Source organism: Pipistrellus kuhlii, unplaced genomic scaffold (genome assembly GCF_014108245.1).
Source record: "Pipistrellus kuhlii isolate mPipKuh1 unplaced genomic scaffold, mPipKuh1.p scaffold_m20_p_85, whole genome shotgun sequence".
Taxonomy (NCBI): domain Eukaryota; kingdom Metazoa; phylum Chordata; class Mammalia; order Chiroptera; family Vespertilionidae; genus Pipistrellus; species Pipistrellus kuhlii.
In genome coordinates, this window is record NW_023425590.1 from 699,796 (window position 1) to 723,358 (window position 23,563).

The window sequence follows — 23,563 nt, forward strand, 5'->3', positions numbered from 1 at the left end:
TGCGAGCAGACCCTCAGAGGTGCAGCTTTCCGGCAGCACATGTTGTTGATTATTTCACTGTCGGAATAGTCTTTACAATGACTCTTGACGAAAGCCTCTTCGACCTTGTAAACATCAGTGTACACAGTCTCGCTACGTGGCAGGAGGCTGGTTCACGGCGTGTGAGGAGTGAGTCTAGTCTTACTGGCTGAGAACCCTCACCTGCAGGAGGGAGCACTGTCCCCTTTTTGCTACTTAAGAATGTGGCAGAAATGTGTGCTGAGGTAGCCCAGTCAACCCTTATTGTTTACGTGTGTGAATTTGGTCTCAGAATATTTCCGGAAGGGTGACGTTGCGGAGAAGCCACTGCTGGGACCGGGCTCCGCAGCAGTCTCTGATGCTGGGCACCTGGCTGTCCTCCTCCATGGCTTTGTCCAGGCACTGGTTGCTGTTCACATGCTGCAGGGTCAGTTTCAGGGGATCATACTCCCAAAGTTGGTTGCCTTTTAGGTGATGGCATTTGAGAATTGTGACTGGGCCATTGAGTTTGGAGACATCCAAGCAAAGGTCATCCATCCTAATTTCTTTGTTGGCAGTGTAAGAGAAAACCTGATTACCTCCCATACCATGACAGTTAAAGATTCCAACTTTTTCATTCTCTTTTCTAGCCATGTTATCAAGACATTGACTTGTTTCCACATTGCGTATCTCTCCCAAAGAGAAATAGTGACGTGGAATCTGCGAATAAGGATAAATATTCTCTAGGTACCAAGAGAAAGGTTTGCACTGGAGTTTGTGTCTTAGACCAAGTCTTGATGTTATATCTCCATAATCTACCTTCGTAACACCTGGAGAAATTATATAGAAGAAATTCTTGAATTCATCCATCCATACTTCTGTGAGGCGTCTGTTATTTTTATTGATAATCTCTCCTGTGCCTCCTGGAAACGTATAAGGTGTCGCTTTCCGAAACACATGTCCAACATGTGAGCAAGTAACAATCTCCAGGGTGCCTCCCCATTGCCAAATCCTAAAGGAAATTTCTAGGTTTTCTCTTCCCCAGATATCCATTCCAGCATCGTATGTTCCAATCTCCTGGAAGTAATCTCTGTCTATTGAAAACAGGCCTCCAGCCATGGTAGGCGTTCTGACAGGAAAAGTCCGGTCACCTTTCCTTCTGTCCATTTCTCTCTGGGGAACAGGGTACCAGCCAAAACTGAGCTTCCAATTGAATCCCCCATTGGTCATATCAGAACCCGACATGTACTCAAAGGTATCATCACTGATCATGTCGATGATGGGACAGACCACCGTTTTCCTGTCCTGTTTGATCCTGGCTAAGAGAGGCTCCAGCCACCCCACTGTGCACTCACAGTGAGCGTCTAAGAACGTGATCACTTGGCCTTTGGACACAGCGGCTCCTTCTAACCTGGCTCTAATCAATCTAGAACGTTGTTCCATTCGAATTACATGAACTGGTACTTTAAATTTTTTTCACATAACTCTCCAGAGGTCTTTTCAAAACGTCTCTTTCACTGGCATCATCTACTACTGTAGAACAATTTCTTCTAGCATGTGTCTTGGTGAGCGATTTATGACACTATGGATTTATGACACTATCGCAGAAGTGTGCTCCAAGCCTCATTGTGGAAAACAATCACCACACTTGTTGTAGGAAGATTATCTGGATACACCTTTGTTTTACACCTTTCTAGCCTAACATCTGGTAAAGATCTGTTGAGTTCAATCATCTGGCTTGCCACTAAGTTGAACTGATTGATTTTAAACATCTCTTTCATCTTTTCTTGATCCTCTTTAGGAATGACGACTGTTTTTCCCATTTCTCCCGGACCTTCATGAGCTTTTGTACTGGCTCTGAAACATCCCCAGCAGGAAGTCCTCTCTCCTTTTTTTCATCACATTTGTTGCATTCACTGAAGTAAAGCAGCAGGAACATATCCAAAAGTACCCAAATCAAGGGGGTGGCTAGGACTACCTTGCAATATGCAAATTTTCTCATGGCACTTTAAGTCAAATGCAAAATTTTAAAATACATATATATAAATATACAAAGACCATGAAAATGTTTCCAATCCACTTTCATCAAAAATCACATTCATAACCTCGGTCCCAGCATATTCAGTCATTTACTTTCCTCCATTTCTTTCATTTGTGATGTGTTTCTTTGTCTACGCATTTTCGCTGCTTTCCTGAGCTGGTAGAGTAGCTTTGTGTGCTAGGTGTCCTATAGGGCACAGTGGCTCAGGCTCCCCAGTTATCTGAGGTGGACACTCGGGGTGCACCCCCGGGGTGCACCCCTTTGTGGACGGTGTGCTCAGCCTTTTTGTAGTTGTCTAGATTGTTGTTGGTATCACTGGGAGGAACTGACCTCCAGGCCAAATGGCTGTGAGGATCAGCTGTGTCTACGCTGGAAGAACTTTTGTGCTGGCGACACTCTCATGAGATAAGACTTGCAAAATTGCAAAAGCCTGTGTGCTCAGCTTGGATGGGGTGGAGTTTCAGGGCGGAGCAGACAGCTTTATCGTCAGCCCGGCCCTATGAGGCCCCTGGGTCTCAGTGTCCCTCAGTAATCACTGCAAGCACCTCTGAGAGAAAGCCACCCTTGAGTTTTGCCCGCTGTCAGCCAGTCCAGTTTCTCCCCAAATGTGACAGGGTTCCCAGAAACTCGTCCAGAACTGGAGTTCAGCACAATTGTGAGCCCTTGTCTCCCTCCCACTTTAGAAAGACAACCACGCACTCAGCTGCCCGTGCACAGTCGCCCATCCCCTCCATGTGCGCATCTCTGTACCTCAGTCTTTTGCAGCTCCTCAGAATCAATGTGCTTTCCCCTTTTCTTTTATTGTAGTTGTATAATTTCCACTCAGCTAGGTTATCTATGGTTCTGGATGGTGTCCATTTCGTCTGTTAGTTGTAGTTTTGATATTGTTGTGTGAGGCAGTTTAGGTATTTACCTATGCTGCCATCTTAGTTTTTCCCAAAGAGAGAATCTTAAAAGCAGCAAGAGAAAAAGTTTGTTACCTATAAAAAAGTACCCATAGGACTGTCAGCTGATTTCTCAACAGAAACTATGCAGGCCAGAAGGGACTGGCAAGAAATATTCAGAGTGATGAATAGCAAGAATCTACAACCAAGATTACTCTACCCAGCAAAGCTATCATGCAGAATTGAAGGTCAGATCAAGAGCTTCACAGATAAGTAAAAGCTAAAGGAGTTTATCACTACCAAACAAGAATTACATATATGAAATGCTGAATGGCATTTTTTAAGAAGAGGAAGAAGAAAAAGGTAAAGATAGAAAATTATGAACAATAGAGTGACAACAGAAACATATCTATCAACAAGTGAATCTAAAAATGAATAAAAAAATCTGATGAACATAATAAACTGGTGAATGGAACAGAATCAGGGGCATAGAAATGAAACAGACAGATGATTCTCAAAGGGAATGGGATGTGGGGTGATGAGGGAAGAGATTAGACAAAGATCTTATATGCATGTATGCAGTAAGTATGCTTCTTTGTATTTCAGATGATTACAATTGTTCCCCTGTTCCCCCCCTCCCCAATAACTCCCCTCCACCCAGTTCCCACCGAGACAATAAGGTGGCAAGGGCCTGCAGTGGGGTGGGACTCAGGTGGAGTGAAGCTATGGGGGAAATAAGAGGGATATCTGTAATAATCTTAACAATAAAGATTATATATTGTATATGAAGAGAAAACAGGCAAAAAGTCATCGCAAACACCTGACAATAGTGGCAGTGAGCTCCTCTCAGGGGCCCTTTATTCCAGCCAGCTGAAGTGTTTATGCTGGAAGAGTTAGTACTTTTCAAATCAGCGCATCAACATGCACACGGTAGGAGACACCCCCCCACAGGGCACACGTTTGAAGACACCGTCTGAGTGTGCAGTACTGCTATAGGGCCGCAGGGACTGGTGGAAGCAGCACAAAGCAACCTGCCCGGGCATTGGGACCTGCCTGTAAGCACACCCTCTCACCTGCTAAGTCAAGGTGGACTGCCTCAGCCAGCAGTCTAGCTTCTTGGAGACAAGAGCACCACACATGTCTGTCTGCAATGCCGCACATCCAACAGCACTCATTGTGAATCACACGCTGACCCTGGAGGAGGAGGAGGCGGGAGCAGGGCCAGGTCGTGGCACGGAGCCCTGTGGAGGGGCACTCTGGAAGGGACACCTGCCAAACGCAGACCTGAGGAACCAGCAGCTGTGCCCAGCCATGCAATCACTAGATGAAAAAGACTAAACTCTGAGGAAAAGGAGCAGGAAGAGGAACCCAGATGGAGGGGCATGGGATAAGAGTAGGTTTCGGGGGCTGCTTCAATTGTCACATACATGTGTAACTGCTGAAGGGCAAACACTAAATGCTGCAAGCCTCCAGAGAAGGAGCAGATGGGTTGGAGCAAACCATGACCTCATAGAGGCCAGCACCCGTAGACAGGGTATATTCTTTATTTAATAAATAATGTCAACTGTGAACTCCCTATTGGAGATCCTCACTAAAGATCAACCTGAAAAGCAAGCCATGAACACAAGATGTCATGTTCAAATGTAACTTAAAAAAAGAGAAATTAGCCCAGGGGCAAGACTCAGTGGTAGACTGTCTACCAACGAACCAGGAAATGGGTGTTCAATTCCTGGTCAGCGCACATGCCCAGTTTGCAGGTTCAATCCCCAATGTGGGGTGTACCGGAGGCAGATGGTCTATCATTCTCTCTCATCATTGATGTTTCTATCTCTCCCTCACCCTTCTTCTCTTAAATCTGTAGAAATGGTTTTCAAAAAACAAATTAGAATGCTGTAGTCATCAAGATAAATTCATGTATAAAATTTTATGGTGGAATGTTATCAACACAGGAATGGACTGACTCAAGCACAATTTCCTCAAATGTATTGGAACTCTTCATATAAAATATAACTTAGCAGAGCATTGAAAAGGAGCAATACCATCCATGTTGCTGGAGTTGCGTGAGCACACACGGTAATTCCGGCGGGACTCCCATATCTGCAGAGCCCTGATGGCTGAAGGATCCATGAGCAGCAGCAGCTCCATGAGGGACCCTGGGCTTGGGACACACTCTGGGTCCCACGAGGCCGCTCCGGGCACCACACACCTGGAGCTCATGGGGCCCCTGGCGCCACTTCCGGTGTCCGTCCTGTCGCGAGGAAGGCTGAAGGGCCCAGTGGGCAGTGACCTCCTGGGCACACGTCCAGGGGACACCTGACCTGCAGCAGGTGGTCGGGTCCGTGGCTTTTACTCCCTGTCGGTGACTTTATGTCTGAGCCAAACCCTTGGGCTGAGGAGGACCGGGTCCCACACCGAGGCCCCGGGCTGAGGAGGACCGGGTTCCACACCGAGGCCCCGGGCTGAGGAGGACCCGGTTCCACACGGAGGCCCCGGGCTGAGGAGGACCCGGTCCCACATGAGGCCCCGGGCTGAGGAGGACCCGGTCCCACACGGAGGCCCCGGGCTGAGGAGGACCGGGTCCCACACGGAGGCCTTCGGCCGGGAACGCCCCGGAGCTGCGCCCTGAGCGGCCCACACAGGGCAGAGCGGCCCGGGCTCCAGCGGCCTCTGCGGGGAGGGCGGCCTGGCAGGTGAGGAGGCGGCTTCCTCACAAACAAACCCCGACTCAGAGGGGCCCCCTCGGCCGCTGGAGCAGCAGAGCGGAGCCCGATGCCTGGAGGACCTGGAGCCGAGCGGGGCGCTCCTCAGCCCGCGCCCCAGGGCCCCGCAGAAGCTGACTGACACCCAGTGAGCGCGGCTCCCCGCGGGGCTGCCCTCCGAGGCCGCAGGCAGGACTCCTCTGGGGCTCAGCCGCCTCAGGGCCCGCCCGCCGGGCCCAGGCCCACCTCCGCCTCAAGGCTCCATGGCTCCGCGCTGCCTGAGGGCCCTCAGGTCACACAGTTCCAGCAGCAAGAGCACCTGCAGCTGACTTCTGGGAGGGGCGGGACTTCCGGGCAGAACGCAGTGGGGGGTGCACTGTGAGGATCCCTCGGGGTGCCCCCTGCTGGCTGGAGGCGGCAGCCCAGGGAGCTGCGCTGCCCCAGAGTCTCCTGTCAGAGCACTGTGAGAGGAGTAGGGGTGATGCAGAGATGTGCTTCCTCTTCCCACAGGAAATCCCTGCAGTTTCCTGGCTCACAGGTCTCTTCCCGCCCTGCATGGAAGGGGCCACGCCGGTGGCAGGGCGTACATCTTGACATGTGTACGCACATGGACCGGGAGAGAACAGGCCCATAGGGAAACGCGCCTTGTGCCTGGGCGTGCATTTGCCAGCATTTATGGGAAATTCCTACTGGGCTTGCTCCTCTGAGATTGGTGTTTCCACTCAGCCCTGTGCCTCAGTGTCTCCGTGTGCCGTGTGGTACCTCTTCTGGGCTGTGTGCTGTGTCCCCTAATCCAAGCGGGTGGGACAGAGTGAGCGTGGCCATGTTGGGAATAGGGCCTTGGCAGATGTCAAGGTCAGAGTGGGTTTCAAGATCTTGGATGGGTGGGCCATCGCAGCTGTGACAGGCATTCTTATTTATTTATTTTAAAATATTTCCTTTTCAAAAAATATATTTTTATTCTTTTCACGGAGGAAGGGAGAGGGAGAGAGACCCAGAAAGTCAATGATGAGATTGATTCACTGATTGGTTGCCTCCTGTATTCCCCCCACTGGGGGAAGACTCCCCAACCTGGGTATGTGCGCTGACTAGCAATCGCACTGTGACCTCTTGGTCCATAGGTTGATGCTCTGTCATCGAGTCACATTGACCTGGGGAAGGCTATCTACTTCTTTATTCATACTTCTTTGTTCCCCAAAGGAACATTTTCCATGATCCTTCTGCTGAATTGCAAGGAAGCTTCCTTCCGAAGTGCATTTGGTCCAGGATCTTGTTAGTGTCTTAAGTGGAGTCATCTATTCATCCCTAAACCAGTTTTACTGGCCCAGTTTCTGAGTGTGATGGGATGTGATGATTGGTTTCAGTCTTTCTGGGCTCACCTTTGGTTGCTGGGGGAACAGCCCAAGGCCTGAATAAGCTTAGAGTCAAGGCAGGAGCTTCAGTATATGAAAGATAAGTATGTTCCTGTGGGAAGGAGGCCAGGAGTGAACGAAGACAGTGGCTGTCTTCCAGAGACAGCATAAGGGCTTCCTCTGAGGGAAGACTGGGCCTCCAAAGGCAATCTATGGGGAAAGTATGGGAAATGCATGGGAATATGTAGAGGTGCCGCCTGGGAAGGCACATGGACATTTCTTTAAATTGTTAGCTGAGTCCAAGTGACTGGCAGAGCCAAGTCTTAGATACACATTTCTCCAAGATGGCGGACGGTGTAATCAGCTTGGCCTTCATATCAGCCCGTGTGTCTTTCTGCAGGGGCGGGACTAGATATGTAAATCCAGGCATGCTAGGGCCTACTTAAGAATGCAAATAAGTTGGTGATACTTCCTGGTATAAAATTGGAGGTATAAAATAAAATGCGCTGGGAGGGGCCAGGTTGTCATCTTTGCTGCCTCTCCATCAGAGAGGATGGTGTTCCACCCAGCTCCCAGCTTTAAAATCTATTTCTGCATCTTCTTTCTTTCTTTCTTTCTTTCTTTCTTTCTTTCTTTTATTATTTATTCTATTATTTCTCAATCCCTGGCTGCCTCTACTTATAACCTGTTCTAAATTTGTTCATCTCTCTCTCCATGCTGGATTTAAAAAAAGGAGATCCCCGCCATATCTAGTCCCTGCCGAATCTGACCCCCGCAGGAATAAGTAACCATACATTCTCAGGAGGGCAGAAGAGAAGGGTGTTAGAAGGGATTCTCAGGTTGTGTTCATTGTATCTGTATCTTTTGAGTTCTTGTCAGAGTTGTAGGCAAATCATTTGCTGTGTTATTATCTACCAGAGGCCTGGTTCATGGATTTGTGCACTGGTGGGGTCCTTCAGCCTAGCCTGCACCCTCTTGCAATCCGGGACCCCTCAGGGGATGTCGGACTGCCAGTTTCAGTCTGATACCTGCAGGTCATGGGCTGAAACTGGCAGTCTAACATCCCCCAAGGGATGTAGTAGTGCAAGAAGCAGCAGGAAGCTGGGGAGGAGCCCAAGTCCAGGCCTGGCACTGTGCAGTTCCTACTCATTCTGGCTCTGCTGTGCCTGCTGATACTGCTGCTTGGTAAGCTCACTGAGCAGCACTCTGCTGTGAGAGCACACTGACCACCTGGGGGAAGCTCCTGCATTAAGCATCTGCCACCTGGTGGTCTGGGCACATCATAGCGACTGATCAACTGATTGTCCAGTCACTCGATAGCTCAGTTGCTTAGGCTTTTATATATATAGATAGCTTTTTGAGAGCTTGTTTGGAGGTTCTAGCAGGGGAGCGCAGCTACTCGTATACCCTTGACTGAAGACCAGTCCTCTCCTCTAGGAGGAAAGTAGTCCTCTTCGACCAAGTGCGCAGCTTCGGGAGGGACGCACATGGATCGGTGAGGAAGGAGGGGGACACCCGCCTAGCCAGCCAGATCAGCCGAATCAACCCTGGCGATCAATGGGGTGACAGATGTCGCAGCCAGATCGCCCTCACATCCTATAGATAGCTTTTTGAATGCCTGAGAATATTTGCTATTCTGTATTAGGAGCAGCTGTAAGGTGAGAAAGTGGAGAGCAGATGTGTGTGTCTCTTTCAACAATTTGCTGTGATGAAATTGACTGGCACTTGGCTAGAGCTTGGGGTCAGAAAGCTATTAGGATGTTGTTCTCTATAGTAACTAGTTTCTCCTTGTTCATGCAAAAACATTCCAACCTGTAAAAAAATTTTTGTGAGTTCATTTAAGCCAAACTGTCAACAATTGCCAGGAAGAAGAATCTCAACATATTGGGATAATGTCCAGGGACTGGAGCTTTTTCACCTTGTTTTTACAGGACAATCAAAGGAGGAGATGTAAGTGGGTTGCATGAAATTCATTGGTGATAGATTGGAGGGTGGGGAGAGAAAGCAAAGCGGGGAGACCTCTGGGATTGAATAAAAAATGAAGTTATAGCCAGGACCGGTTTGGCTCAATGGATAGAGCGTCGGCTTGGGGACTGAAGGGTCCCGGGTTCGATTCTGGTCAAGGGCATGTACCTTGGTTACGGGCATATCCCCAGTAGGGGGTGTGCAAGAGGCAGCTGATCGATGACTCTCTCTCCTCGATGTTTCTAACTCTCTATCTCTCTCCCTTCCTCTCTGTATAAAATCAATAAAATATATTTTTAAAAAAATGAAGTTATAGACACACACTTCTTTTTCTTAAGTGGGTGCAGGATAGTTAACAATTAACAATTAACTCAATAACAATGAGGGGATGTGTGGTTTCCGCAGAGTGGTGCCTGTGCTTTGATGAGTCCGGAAAAAGGGAAATTACTGGGACTTTCCAATGAGATGCTCTCATGGATGCAAAAAGACAACAGGCTCCGTGAAGGTACAGCTTGATCTTGTCAGGGGAGGTACCGGCCTCGGGCCTGCCTGCCCACCACCACTGCTTTTAGTTAGTTTTCACTTCAGACCGTCCTTGTGGTGACTTTAGGTCTTTGAGTTTGCAAGGCCGCCCCAGGCCTTCCTTCTGCATGGAACTGCTTTATAAACACCCGAGCCAGGCCAGGAGCACAGCCAAGCTCAGTTCCTGGGGATTTGGGACAGAGAGCAGATTAGAAACAAGACCCAAGCCTTTGAACAGGAAGAGTGGTTGAAATTCGAGGAGCTGGGTAGTTTCCCCAGAGCCACGGATGAAAGGCAGTTCATGCACATAGATGCTGGCGGTTGGTGCAGTTGACATTGGAAAAAGAATTCTTTTGTGATTGCATCTTGTGGGATACCTTATCACGACCTGCGTGGTTCAGGGCCCACTCAGAGTCAGGTTTCTGGAGAAGGCCGCACACTAAAATGAGAGAGAGAGAGAGAGACTGGGACTAGAAAAGAGTTAATTTTGGAAAAATGGGGGCCATGTGGGAAGTCCACCTATAGAGGAGGACTACTCTATCCTCTGGCCTTTTACCATTCCTTTTATTGAGATTCTGAAACAAAGACATCTCTTAGGCAGGAAATTCCAACAACAGAAAATCAACAAGAATTTACATATGATCTCCGGGACCGGTTTGGCTCAATGGATAGAGCATCGGCTTGGGGACTGAAGGGCTGAAGGGTCCCGGGTTTGATTCCGGTCAAGGGCATGTACCTTGGTTGCAGGCATATCCCCAGTAGGGGGGTGCAAGAGGCAGCTGATCAATGACTCTCTCTCATTGATGTTTCTAACTCTCTATCTCTCTCCCTTCCTCTCTGTATAAAAATCAATAAAATATATTTTTTTTAAAAGAATTTACATATGATCAACAAATTCAAGTTGCCTCAACTACCACTCTTTCAACTAGATGATGAGTTAATAGCTCTGACCATTCAGAGCCATCAAGGTTGGCCGGCTCCCTTTACATTTTATTACCAGTGACAATGTTAGGTTTTGGTTCAGGCAGCATCTAGGCAGCATCTAATTTCTTGATGACATAGGAAGGGATCTGACAGTGAGCTGGGAAGGGATGGTGGCAGAAGCTCTAGAAGTTACATTTACTCTTGAAAGTTTGTAGAATTGCTGATAAAACTCATACCCCACATGCTGGCAGGGTGTGCTTCCACCGGATGTGAGCTAAGCCTCGGCACCTGCTGTGAGCCCCCTGCAATCAGGGTGGCCATTGGGAGGGTGGTGAGACTGATGCCACCCACACTCTCTCAGTGTGCGAATTCGCACACTCTCTGGTGTGGAACGTACCTGACGGGCGGGGTGCTGGAGGGAGGGGTGTGGATTCCTGTACAGGGAAGCGAATATAAAGAACATGCTCCTATCACATTACCCATGCCGAACCCTGACATGGAAAGGACAGACACTTCCGTCTATTCTCCATGGCGCAGGCATAGGGAACCTGACCTTGTCACTCCTTGCGTAGCTTCCCAACTCACTCAGAGCACAAGATCCAGTGTTTGCAAGGATTTGCGAGGTCTCACACAGCCTGGCTCCCCTTACCTTCTGACCTCACTTCCTGCCTCTCTCCCTCTTCCTCTCATACCTGGACCCTACCTCCTTTTGCTTCGAAAGTTCTTCAAATCACACTCAGCATATTCCGTTTCTTACCTTATTTGGTCTTCCCTTCAAGCTGCAAGCTCCAGGAGGACACATATGGGGGTCTAGTTTGGCCCCTGTCCCAATTAAGCACCAGTTAATTGATTATCTGCCTAGACTTAGTGGGACAAACGCAGTGTTGACCACAACTGGAGCTGGCCCTGGGTTATATGGACCGCCATAAACAACTTTATCTTATCAGTGTAGACCACAACTGGAGCTGGTCCCCGGGTTTTATGGACCGCCGTAAACAACTGTGTCCTTATCGGTGTGGGCCAGACGGTGTGCCTTATGCCAGGAGCAGGGCGTTTACACTTTAAGGGCTCAGAGCTTCACATCAAGATAGTGGGGTGTTCATTAATTTTGGAAGTCACAGAGTATTGGGAGTTTCCATATGATAGATTGAATAAAGAAGGTAGCCGGAGACCAGGATGGCCGGACACACACAGGCTTTATTGGAGGGAAGAGTACCCCTGTCGGCTGCTTCCACAGAGAGGGGCGGAAGAGAGCGAGGGCCGGGGTACAAGCCCCTTTAAGGATAGGGGACTCAGCACACGCTGATTGGTGATTAGGGACTTAGGAATCGGGGGCTTAGGGTATTTGGCAGGTGCTGATGGGTGGTTCAGAGCTCAGGAATGACTGGCCGCAGGTGGGGTTTACATTTGTCCATCAACTGGAGGAAGGGAGGATCTATCGCCATACAGCAAACAGTTCACACAACAATTATTTCATACATTAGAGGGATTACATTATTACAGCAGCCTCTGCTCTGACTCCATACTAGACCCATGGCCACATGGCGGGCCCTCAGAATAGGTTTTTTTTAAAAAACTGAACATCTGTCCATTGCACAGATTAATGCTTTTCTGAAAACCACCTTCTTATGTCCGTTAGAAGTTAATGTTTACCCTTTTGTTATATGACTTCTTATGACTTCTTTATCTGATTTCTTATGATCCTCACTATGCAGAGAGCACATCCCTGAATTGAAGGATGAAGTGTATTATGTTCCCCACGGCGGTGGACACAGGGGCGGATCCCATGCCCACAGCAGCTGGGTTTCCCCTGCAGTGGGTGGGGGAAGGGTTGGAATGCAGTTTCAGTTTCTTGTGAAACAAGAGCAGTTTCATTTTCCTGTAAAAGAAAACTTAATCCTGTTTGCTCTCTGCATCCCTGAGGGCCAAACTGCTCCGCCTCCCGGTGCTGTAACCACTAAAACCCTCCAGCGAGCGGAGTCAGTTCTGCATTTCAGAACTCTTCTCCAGGTAAGACATGGGCTGGTGGCCGGGCTGCTCCTACCATGGCCCCCACCTGGGGTGGCCCCCTCCTGGGGTGGCCCCCTTCTGGGGTGTCCCCACCTGGGGTGGCATGTGGGCTCAGGGAGTGAGTGCAGACCCCTGTGGGTTGACTCACAGAACACTCTTGTTTCTCATCAGAGAGAGGGGGAGGGAAGGGGCTTCAGCCCCCAGCTGTCTCTGGGGTCTAGGACTCTGGGGACCATCTGCCTTGTCCATTCCTGGGTGGGGGTGCGACAGGCAGGGGGAGGAGGCCAGTTATGGTTAGAAGGAAGCAGATCAGAACCATGGCAAGCCAGAGCTTTGGAAGCAGCTGAACATGGGTCAGTGGCAATTTAAAAATAGATGTATATTTTTATTGATTTAAGAGAGGAAGGCAAAGGGAGAGAGAGAGAGAAACATCAGTGATGGGAGAGTCATTAATTGGCTGACTCCTGCATGCCTCCTACTGGGGTTCGAGCTCGCAGCCCGGACATGTGCCCTTGAACAGAATCGAACCTGGGACTCTAGTGCACAGGCCGACGCTGTATCCACTGAGCCAGACCAGCCCGGGCTCCATGGCACTTGGCCATGAAGTCCTTGTAACCTTGGGGATCCCTTGCCCCCTCTGTGCCACACCAGTCTTCTCAGTTATAAAGGTGCACGGTGTCTCCTTACCTCTGTGCTGGTGAAGGGGCTGCATCAGAGCGGCAGCCTGGAGCATCTCTTTAAAGCGGAATTGGTTCGGACTTCCTTTTTCTGTTGTTTGTTTGTTTTTAAATATGTTGTTATTGATTTCAGAGAGGAAGGGGGAGGTAAGAGAGAAACATTCGTGATGAGAGAGAATCATGGACCCACTGCCTCCTGCACGCTCCCCACTGGGGATCGAGCCCAAAACCCGAATCATGTGCCCTGACCGGGAATTGAACCCTGACCCCCGGCTCATGGGTCGACGCTCAATCAGCCAGCCGGGCTGATGTTCTAATTCTGGTGCCCTTAAGTTGCTCCATGGAGACTGAAGGGAGTTCTAGAAATACCTAAGGAGTCGATGTGTTTTCGGGGGGAAGGAAGCCGCCCACTTGAGGAAATAAAACCTGCCCCGTCCACCTCACCCTCCACTCCCACCCCAATTCCCACGCCTGGGCCCTTTCCAGGCCTGCTGCCCCCTCCCCACTCCCAGCGCAGAGAAGCCTCTCTACCACCCCTCATCCAGCCCCTAGAGAGACGGTGGGGAAACCCCAGTTCCAGTGTCCCTGTCCCTGACGCAGCTTCTTGCAGGTGTATCTCCCCTGCCTGCCTATTGCTCTGTGCGCCATGGCAGCCATCGCAGCCTCCTCCATTCGTCGCCAAGATCATGTCCGCAGCGAGCCTGGCCACAGCCGGCGGGGCGGCCTCTGGCAGCGTCCTCACTGGCCTGTCATCCCTGGCCGCAGCCGGCGGGGCGGCCTCTGGCAGCGTCCTCACTGGCCTGTCATCCCTGGCCGCAGCCGGCGGGGCGGCCTCTGGCAGCGTCCTCACTGGCCTGTCATCCCTGGGTGAGTGCTCCTGGGGGGGCTGGAGGGGCCAGCGGCAGCTGGGAGGCGGCCAGGGAGTGTCCTGCTCAGGGCCCCATGGGGAGCGAGAGGGTGGCCTTCCCTGCTGGCCCCCCGCTGGGGGTCTGTCCTGGCGGGGAAGGGGCAGGCTGGGGGTCTGGGTGCCCTCCCCACGGGGCCCTGGTATCCTCCCCTCCAGTCTGAGGGAACCTTGCTCCCTGGCTCTCATTTCCCCTGGATTCACCCCCAAAACTCACCTCCTTTAGTTTTTTTATTTATTATTATTAAATCTGGTTTATTTATTTATTATTAATAATTATTATTATTTTAATCTTTATCTGAGGATATTTTTCCATTTATTTTTATTTTTTTAGAGAGAGTGGAAGTGGCGGGGAAGACAGAGAGAAACATGGATGTGAGAGAAACACATCGATTGGTTGCCTCCTGCATGGGGCCTGACCAGGGTCTGGGTGGGTGAGAAGCCTGCCCTTGACCAGAATCGAGCCCGGGACCCTTCAGTCCATAGGCCGATGCTCTATCCACTGAGCCAAACCGGCTAGGGCGTCACCTCCTTTAGTTTTCTTATCGATGTGTCCCCCTCTCAGAGCAGTTTGCAATGTGAGGTCTCGGGTCCAGAGCATGGATTTTAGCAGAATTCTTCAGTTTGGGCCTATTTTCTCTATTAGTTCACGCAAGCCCCTCTTGGGTTTATTTCTTTTATTTCACTGCTTTTCTTCTCCTTTGCTCCCACCCCAACCCCAAGGTCAGCCTTTCTAATATGTCTAACGTGTGTCTGTTCCTCATATGTGTATCTTTGCAAGTGGGTATTTTCTGTTTGCACGTGTTCCCCTTTACATACAGAATAATGTATATGTCACACGATGTTGTGTTTTTTTTCCATGAAAAACTATGTTTCTGGGATCTGTCAGTACGGCTAGGCAAGCCTCTGTCCTCGCCTCCACCTCTGCCCCGGGGGCGTATGTGGTGTGTGTGTGTCCCCCCCCACATTGACCTTTCTCTCCAGCCCCTCCCCCCAAAGACATGGTGTGAAATAGGGGGAAGGCGGCCGCAGGCCCCTGACCCCGGCCTGGCCGCTGACCCCTGTGCACGCACCCGCCTTCTTCCTCAGGGCTCACGGTGTCATCCAAAGCCGCCCTGGGCTCCATGCTGGGGACTCTGCAAGCCTCCTCCCTGCTGGCATCCCCCGTGGCAGCCGTGACCGCTAGCCCACTCGCAGGTAACTGGCCTTGGCTAGCAGACCGGCTCCTTGGCCCCCTTCCCCGCTCCCTCCTGTTTGTGAGGAACGAACGAGGAGGGTCCTCGGCTGAGGATGAAACACGATGGCTTTTCTCAAACGCCAGACAGTCACTAGGCTGAGTGTTCACCTTTGATCAGTCTGTTGAATTCTCATAACTACCCCTGACAAAGACACTGTTGTCCTTCATTTACAAATGAAGAGACCATCTGGCCCTGGCCGGAGACTCAGAGGGTGGAAGTGCTAGCTATAATGTTCTCAGAGAACAAAGGCAGCAAGCCTAGGTGCCAGAGCCCGGCAGGAAGGGCCAGGCCCCCGGAGGAAATGCAAGGCCCAGCTCCCTCCCCCGTAACCTCCAGCTCTGCTCAAGGCGGGTTGCAGGCAGCACCCTTCCCTCCGGGCCTCCAGGCTTCCGGAGGCACGGCCTTCACTGCCCCTGTGCAGCCTCCCTCCTCCTGCTGCTGAGCAGTCACGTTAGGCAGCACATCTTTCCTAACTGGGCTCTTGATTTTTTTTTTTAAATATGTTTTTATTAATTTCATAGAGAGGAAAGGAGAGAAGAGAGAGAGAGAGAGAGAGAGAGAGAGAGAGAGAGAGAGAGAAGGAGAGAAACATTGATGAGAGAGAAACATCATCCATCGGCTGCCTCCTGCACACCCCTATTGGGATGGAGCCCACAACCTGGGCATGTACCCATGACTGGAATCGAACCCAGGACCCTTCAGTCTGTAAGCTGATGCTACATCCACTGAACCAAACCAGCTAAGGCCAGAAATATATATATATATATATATATATATATATATATATATATATATATATATATATTTTTTTTTTTTTTTTTTTTTTTTAAGTGCTAAGTAGCTCCAGTCTCGGGAGAAGAAGGAGTTCTGGTTGGGAGGGTCTGGGTGGCTGCCTGGAGGAGAGGACATTCAGGCCCTGAAGCATCACCGAGCAAACACCTCCTTGGTTTAGGTGACCTGACATCCTGCCAAATACCGCGCCCTAAGCCACGTGGCCAGGGATTCCACCTCCCTAGGGAGGACTGCTGACGCAGCTCGCTAGAGGACCCCCCCCCCCAACGGCATACAGTAACCCCCCAAACTGCACCTGGGCTGCGAGTTCAGGCCCCAATGGCTTCAGGCCACGCTGCGCTCACTTAGTTCCGCCTGCCCAGCCCCCCTCGCGGAGCTCAGCACCCTGAAGCTGCCCCTCTGAAACCCCACTTCTCAGAGTGAGGGCTGGGGAGGGGGAGGGAGAGTGTCAGGCGGGGTCATTCCTTCCTATGTTCCCCCCTGGGCAGCCCCTCTCCGCGGTGGCCCTGGGCTCCGGGAGAGAGGGAAGGAGGGAGGGAGGGAAGGAGGGAGGGAGGGAAGGAGGGAGGGAGGGAGGAAGGGAGGGAAGGAAGGAAGAAGGGAGGGAGGGAGGGAGGGAGGGAGTGAAGGAACAAAGAAAGGAAGGAGGGAGGGAAGGAGGGAGGGAGGAAAGGAAGGAGGGAGGGAGGGAGGGGGGGAGGGAGGGAGGGAGGAAGGGAAGGAGTGGAGGAAGAAAGAAAGGAAGGAGGGAGGGAAGGAGGGAGGGAGGGAAGAAAGGAAGGAGGGAGGGAGGGAGGGAGGGAAGGAGTGGAGGAAGAAAGGAAGGAAGGAGGGAGGGAAGGAGGGAGGGAGGGAGGAAAGGAGGGAGGGAGGGAAGGAAGGAGGGAGGGAGGGAGGGAGGAAAGGAAGGAGGGAGGGAGGGAGGGAGGGAGGGAAGGAGGGAGGAAGGGAGGGACAGAGGGAAGGAGGGAGGGAGGCCGGTGTGGCTCTGACCACAGAATGTCCTTTGGTTTCCAGTCAAGGCTGTCGTGGCGGCGATCGGAGGAGGTGAGTTTCTTTAGGGAAAGGCCTCCTGTGTCCCCAGATCCTGGGACTTGGGGCACACCCAGCCTTGCGCATGCCCATGTTGGCCTGGGCCTCCGGGCCTCCGTACGCCAGGGAGGGAGGTGGAAGGATGGAGAGGAGCACGAGCCAGGGCCCAGGAACCAGAAAGGGATCTGGAGCAGGAGAGCCGGAGGAGGATCCTGTGGGGCAGCCCCAGGGCCCGTGTCCTCTGGGCAGAGCAGGGGCTGGGACTGGAGGCCTCTGAGCTCCCACTTCCTCTGCCCTAGAGCCATGCTGTCCTTGGCGGGCTGGGGGAGGGTCCCCGGGCTGGGGGTGGGTCCCCGGGCTGGGGGAGGGTCCCCGGGCTGGGGGAGGGTCACCGGGCTGGGGGAGGGTCCCCGGGCTGGGGGAGGGTCCCAGGGCTGGGGGAGGGTCCCAGGGCTGGGGGAGGGTCCCAGGGCTGGGGGAGGGTCACCGGGCTGTGGGAGGGTCACCGGGCTGGGGGAGGGTCCCAGGGCTGGGGGAGGGTCACCGGGCTGGGGGAGGGTCACTGGGATGGGAGAGGGTTCCTACTGCTCCTGGTGACGTGCCGGGAACTGCTGGCTCATGTGGGGCCCTGGGTGCGGGGCTGCCTGCCCTGGAGACCTCCTCGGCCAAGACAGGAGCTGGAGGCCGCACTGCGCTGCAGGCCTGGGGACCCTGAGACCCAAGGGCTGGGCTCTCCCACGGGCAGTCCAGCCGCATCCCCAGCGACCCCACCTGCTCTCCCCTTGTCCTGTGACTGCTGACCAGGCCCAGTCTCGCCCAAGTTTCCAGTTCACCCCGTTCCCCACCTCCTTGAGACCCCCAAGCTGTGTGTGTGTGAAGGGGGAGAGGCCCGTTTTCCTGAGTGTGACCTTGACCCAGCTCCTCTCCCTGGACAGCCGCGACCGTGGGCGCTGTGCCCGTGGTCCTGGGCGCCGTTGGCTTCACCGGGGCGGGAATCACCGCCTCCTCCTTGGCAGCCAAAATGATGTCGGTATCCGCCATCGCCAACGGGGGTGGGGTGGCCGCTGGAGGCATGGTCGCTACTCTGCAGTCAGTGGGTAAGTGTCCCCGGTGGGCGAGAAGGACGAGGGCCTCAGGGACCAGCCCAGGTCCTGGCCCAGCGGGCCTGTGTCTCACACACACACACACACACACCCCGCCCGGTCCTCTGGCTGGAGGGAGGGACGGAGCCCAGGCCTGGGCCCTGTGGGCTCGGTGGGCACTGACCAAAGGGTTTGCCAGCTGGGCCTCAGCCCTCCCCTGGAGAGGTGGGCAGCTTCCCGCTCGGGGTGACCCCGGAATTCACCCCCCTGGGGAGCCGCCTGCAGCATTCCGCCCACAGCAGGGTCCTGGGTGGGGGGAGCCCAGGAGGGAGCTGGCCGGTGTCTGGGCCTCAGGCTCCCCTGAGGGGTCCCGCCGGCATCTCGGACCCTCGGAGCTGTCCCTGCCGCCGGGCCCTCTGCACAGCCCCGCTTCCTCCGCAGGAGCGGCCGGCCTGTCCCTGTCCTCCAAAGTCGTCCTGGGCGGCGCGGGGGCCCTGGTGTCCCTGGTCGTTTAGCTTCCTGTCGCTCCCGGTGCGAGGAAGAGGAGAAGAGGACCGGTGCCTGACGCAGGGGTGCCCAGACCCGGGGTGACGGTGTGCCACATGCCGCGCCCCCGAAAAAAATAAAGAATAAAAACGAGGTGTTGCCGCCCCTCTCGATTCCTTCCTTCTCACTGCAGTCCTGGGGGAAGCCTCGGTTCCTTCCCCAGCCACGTGGTGTTGGGGCGCCTCTTCCCCAGCCACGTGGTGTTGGGGTGCCTCTTTCCCCAGCCACGTGGTGTTGGGGGGTGCCCTCTTTCCGAGCCACGTGGTGTTGGTGGGTGCCTCTTTCCCGAGCCCACGTGGTGTTGGGGTGCCTCTTTCTGAGCCACGTGGTGTGGGGTGCCTCTTTCTGAGCCACGTGGTGTTGGCGGTGCCGTCTTTCCCGAGCCACGTGGTGTTGGGTTGCCTTCTTTCCCCGAGCCACGTGGCGGTTGGGGTTGCCTCTTTCTGCAGCCACGTGCGTCTGGGGGTGCCTATTACCGAGCCACGTGGTGTCTGGGTTGCCTCTTTCCCCAGCACTGGTGTTGGGGTGCCTCTTTCCGAGCCACGTGGTGTTGTTGGGTGCCTCTTTCCGACGACACGTGGTGGTGGGGGTGCCTCTTTCCCGAGCCACGTGGTGGTGGGGTGCCTCCTTCCCCCAGCCACGTGGTGTGGGGTGCATCTTTCCCAAGCCACGTGGTGTTGGGGCGCCTCTTTCCCCAGCCACGGGTGCGTGTTGGGGGTTGCCTCTTTCCGAGACACGTGGGGTGGGGTGCCTCTTAGAGCACGTGGGTTGGGGTGCCTCTTCTGAGCCACGTGTGGTGTTGGGTACTCTTCCCAGCCACGTGGTGTTGGGGTGCCTCTTCCGAGCACGTGGTGTTGGGGTGCCTCTTTCTGAGCCACGTTGGTGTTGGGGTGCCTCTTTCCAAGCCACGTGGTGTTGGGGTGCCTCTTTCCGAGCCACGTGGTGTTGGGGCGCCTCTTCCCCAGCCACGTGGTGTTGGGGTGCCTCTTTCCCGAGCCACGTGGCGTTGGGGTGCCTCTTTCCCGAGCCACGTGGTGTTGGGGTGCCTCTTTCCCGAGCCACGTGGTGTTGGGGTGCCTCTTTCCCCAGCCACGTGGTGTTGGGGTGCCTCTTTCCCGAGCCACGTGGTGTTGGGGTGCCTCTTTCCGAGCCACGTGGTGTTGGGGTGCCTTCCCAGCCACGGTGTTGGGGTGGCCTCTTTCCGAGCCACGTTGTGTTGGGTTGCCTCTTTCTGAGCCACGTGGGTGTTGGGATGCCTCTTTCCGAGCCACGTGTGTTGGGGTGCCTCTTCTGAGCACGTGGTGGTTGGGGTGCCTCTTTTTGAGCCACGTGGTGTGTTGGGGCGCCTCTTTTGAGCCACGTGGTGTTGGGGTGCCTCTTTCTGAGCCACGTGGTTGTTGGGGTGCCTCTTTTCCCAGCCACGTGGTGTTGGGGTGCCTCTTTCTGAGCCACGTGGTGTTGGGGTGCCTCTTTCCCGAGCCACGTGGTGTTGGGGTGCCTCTTTCCCGAGCCACGTGGCGTTGGGGTGCCTCTTTCTGAGCCACGTGGCGTTGGGGTGCCTCTTTCCCGAGCCACGTGGTGTTGGGGTGCCTCTTTCCCGAGGCCACGTGGTGTTGGGGTGGCCTCTTTCCCCAGCCACGTGGTGTTGGCGGTGCCTCTTTCCCCAGCCACGTTGTGTGGGGTGCCTCTTTCCGAGCCACGTGGTTGTTGGGGGTGCCTCTTTCTGAGGGCCACGTGGTTTTGGGGTGGCCTCTTTCCGAGCCCACGTGGGTTGGGTTGCCTCTTTCCCGATCCAGTGGTGTTGGGGTTTGCCTCTTTCCGAGCCAACGTGGTGTTGGGGCCGCCTCTTCCCCAAGCCACGTGGTGTTGGGGTGCCTTCTTCCGAGCCACGTGGCGTTGGGGTGCCTCTTTCCCGAGCCACGTGGTGTTGGGGTGCCTCTTTCCCGAGCCACGTGGTGTTGGGGTGCCTCTTTCCCAGCCACGTGGTGTTGGGGTGCCTCTTTCCCGAGCCACGTGGTGTTGGGGTGCCTCTTTCCGAGCCACGTGGTGTTGGGGTGCCTCTTCCCCAGCCACGTGGTGTTGGGGTGCCTCTTTCCGAGCCACGTGGTGTTGGGGTGCCTCTTTCTGAGCCACGTGGTGTTGGGATGCCTCTTTCCGAGCCACGTGGTGTTGGGGTGCCTCTTTCTGAGCCACGTGGTGTTGGGGTGCCTCTTTCTGAGCCACGTGGTGTTGGGGCGCCTCTTTCTGAGCCACGTGGTGTTGGGGTGCCTCTTTCTGAGCCACGTGGTGTTGGGGTGCCTCTTTCCCCAGCCACGTGGTGTTGGGGTGCCTCTTTCTGAGCCACGTGGTGTTGGGGTGCCTCTTTCCCGAGCCACGTGGTGTTGGGGTGCCTCTTTCCCCAGCCACGTGGCGTTGGGGTGCCTCTTTCTGAGCCACGTGGCGTTGGGGTGCCTCTTTCCCGAGCCACGTGGTGTTGGGGTGCCTCTTTCCCGAGCCACGTGGTGTTGGGGTGCCTCTTTCCCCAGCCACGTGGTGTTGGGGTGCCTCTTTCCCCAGCCACGTGGTGTTGGGGTGCCTCTTTCCGAGCCACGTGGTGTTGGGGTGCCTCTTTCTGAGCCACGTGGTGTTGGGGTGCCTCTTTCCGAGCCACGTGGTGTTGGGGTGCCTCTTCCCCAGCCACGTGGTGTTGGGGTGCCTCTTCCCCAGCCACGTGGTGTTGGGGTGCCTCTTTCCCCAGCCACGTGGTGTTGGGGTGCCGGAAGGAACCTAAGTGGGAAGGCTGGATCTGCCCCTGCCCGGCTTCTGCGTCTGCCCCTCTGGGGGAGCTGACTTACAGGCGCTCACGGACACCAGCGGACAGGCTGGCCCAGGTGTGGGCAGGCAGAGTGGGAGGGCGGGAGTCCTGCTGGCAGCTCTGGTGTGAAAGCCGGAGTCTCATTTGCACACGCGCCCCACCCCCGGCCTCTGCAGCCAACGGCCATGTCCGACCACAGCGCAGGCTCTGCAGGCCACGGCCCCACGTGGCCAGTGCCCCCCGCCCCCCCCCCCCCCCCCCCCCGGGGCAGCAGGAAAGTCGGGGCGGAAGGACGTGCACCTTATCGGGCTCTGGTGCTCCTTCAGGGCGTGGTCTTGAAATGGGCTTCTCTTCCCAGAACAAGGTCACAGAGAAACTCACCGCCAGGCCCAGTCCTCCTCCCCCAGCACAAACCTTTCCCCCAACTCTGAGCGAGTGTGCTGCCAGGGACCCGCCTTCTGGCAGTGTTCCTGGTCTGCAAGGGGCACGGCCCCTGAGGGGGCACTGGGAGGGCCCGGGGAGGGCAGGTGGCAGCAGGGTCTTCATGCATTAGGTGCTGCAGCAAATCCCACAGGCTGGGCGGCTTATAGAGAGGCCTGGAGACGGGAGCCAAAGACCACGGCACTGCGGGGAGGTGCCTGGTGAAGGCCTGCTTCCTGGACAGCCATCTTTTTGGGGTGTCCTCCCCTGAGCAAGGGGGCAATGGCGCCCTCTGGGGTCTCTTCATAAGGGCATTCGATTCCGGTTCCCGTCAGGGAGGCTCCACCCTCATGGTCTAGGCACCTCCTAAGCCAACATCTTGGGGGTTAGGACTTCAACATGAATTGGGGAAGGAGGTGGGGGCAGAGGGGGAGGGGGAGAGCACGAACATTCAGACCAGAGCAGGCATGTTGGGAAAGGGAGCTTGCACCCGATCCTGAGCATTTGATGGTGACCCAGTCGCAGACCTCACAGCCTGCACACTCTGCGCCCCCCCCCTCCCCCCCCACAGCCTCTCAGGATCTCTGCTTCCCACAGGCACCAATCCTGCAGGGCCAGCGGGCTTTAAAGAACCCCGCTGTGTCCTCCGTGGCTCCTGCTTGGGCCAGTGATGCGTGGCAGCCATGAAAATAAAGCCCTTGGGTATTGTTTATACAATCCTCACCAGAGCATACTTTTCCATTGTGTGTTTTTTGGGAGGAGGGGGAGGAGAAAGAGAGAAAGGAAGATTAGGGGTGAAGAGTGAACCTGCAACCCAGGTACATGCCCTTGGCCAGGAATCAAACCCTCAACCCTGCAGTGTGCAGGCCAAAGCTCTAGCCACTGGGCACACTGGCCAGCCCGGCCCCTCCCCCCTTGGGGTATGGATTGATTCACCCCTTGCTTCTTTTTCTTTCTCTCCTTTCTTGGACGCCGTGGAGAATCTGGTAAAAGCTGTGAACCTCTTCCCCGCAAAATGCACACAGTCTCAGAACAACGCCCCCACGGCCGGGTGACCGTTAGAGCTTCCGAACCCCTCCTTGGAGCTGAAGGCGAGCCAGTTCCCACAGGAGGGCACTGGGTCTGACCTGGACCCAGGAGGGTGGACAGGGGGCCTCCTTCCCAGCTGAGACCCCCCCGACCCCAGCCAGAGCAGCCATCCTTCTGGACGCTGTGTCCTGAATTTCCCCCTCACACACACACACACACACACACACACACACACACACAGACGAGGCCTGTTCTATTCTGACTTTGAGCCTGCAGCCCCAGCCCCGAGTTCTCTCGCTCTGACCCGGGTCTGTACCTCCGGCCCTCAGGCTCGGCCTCCATAGCACGCAGGGCTCAGCATGGCAATGGGTAACTGTCCTCTGTCTACTCCCCACCCTTGGGGGAGGGGGGGTCCTGTACATGGATGAGAATTCCTCCTGTACTATGCAGAGTTCTATGAGGAAGGGAGGTTTCGCAAGCGGGTCTAATGTAATCGTATGAGCCTTTAAGAGCAGAGAGGGGCCCAGCCCGTGTGGCTCAGTGGTTGAGCGTTGACGTATTGAGAGGGCAGGGATGAGCTCCCAACTCCGCCCCGCAGGGCGGAGTTATCCCTAGCTCTCACCCAACCAATCAGGGTTAGCCGAGGCAGTGACAT

The 23,563-nt window shown here is 54.6% G+C and overlaps 2 long non-coding RNA genes and 2 pseudogenes across 2 annotated transcripts; 1 reads left to right on the forward strand and 3 right to left on the reverse strand.

The window, feature by feature from the left end:
- Positions 1-291: 291 nt before the first annotated feature.
- Positions 292-2,108, reverse strand: LOC118712238 (annotated as a pseudogene).
- An 11,594-nt stretch (positions 2,109-13,702) lies between these two features.
- LOC118712235 lies at positions 13,703-18,771 on the forward strand (annotated as a pseudogene).
- Positions 14,263-22,724, reverse strand: LOC123651820. Its single transcript, XR_006740776.1, has 2 exons — positions 22,687-22,724; positions 14,263-14,418 (listed from the first exon to the last, which is right to left on the reverse strand). It is a non-coding gene; the product is annotated as an uncharacterized LOC123651820 (long non-coding RNA).
- On the reverse strand, positions 18,003-18,580 carry LOC123651819. Its single transcript, XR_006740775.1, has 2 exons — positions 18,230-18,580; positions 18,003-18,188 (listed from the first exon to the last, which is right to left on the reverse strand). It is a non-coding gene; the product is annotated as an uncharacterized LOC123651819 (long non-coding RNA).
- Positions 22,725-23,563: the final 839 nt, after the last annotated feature.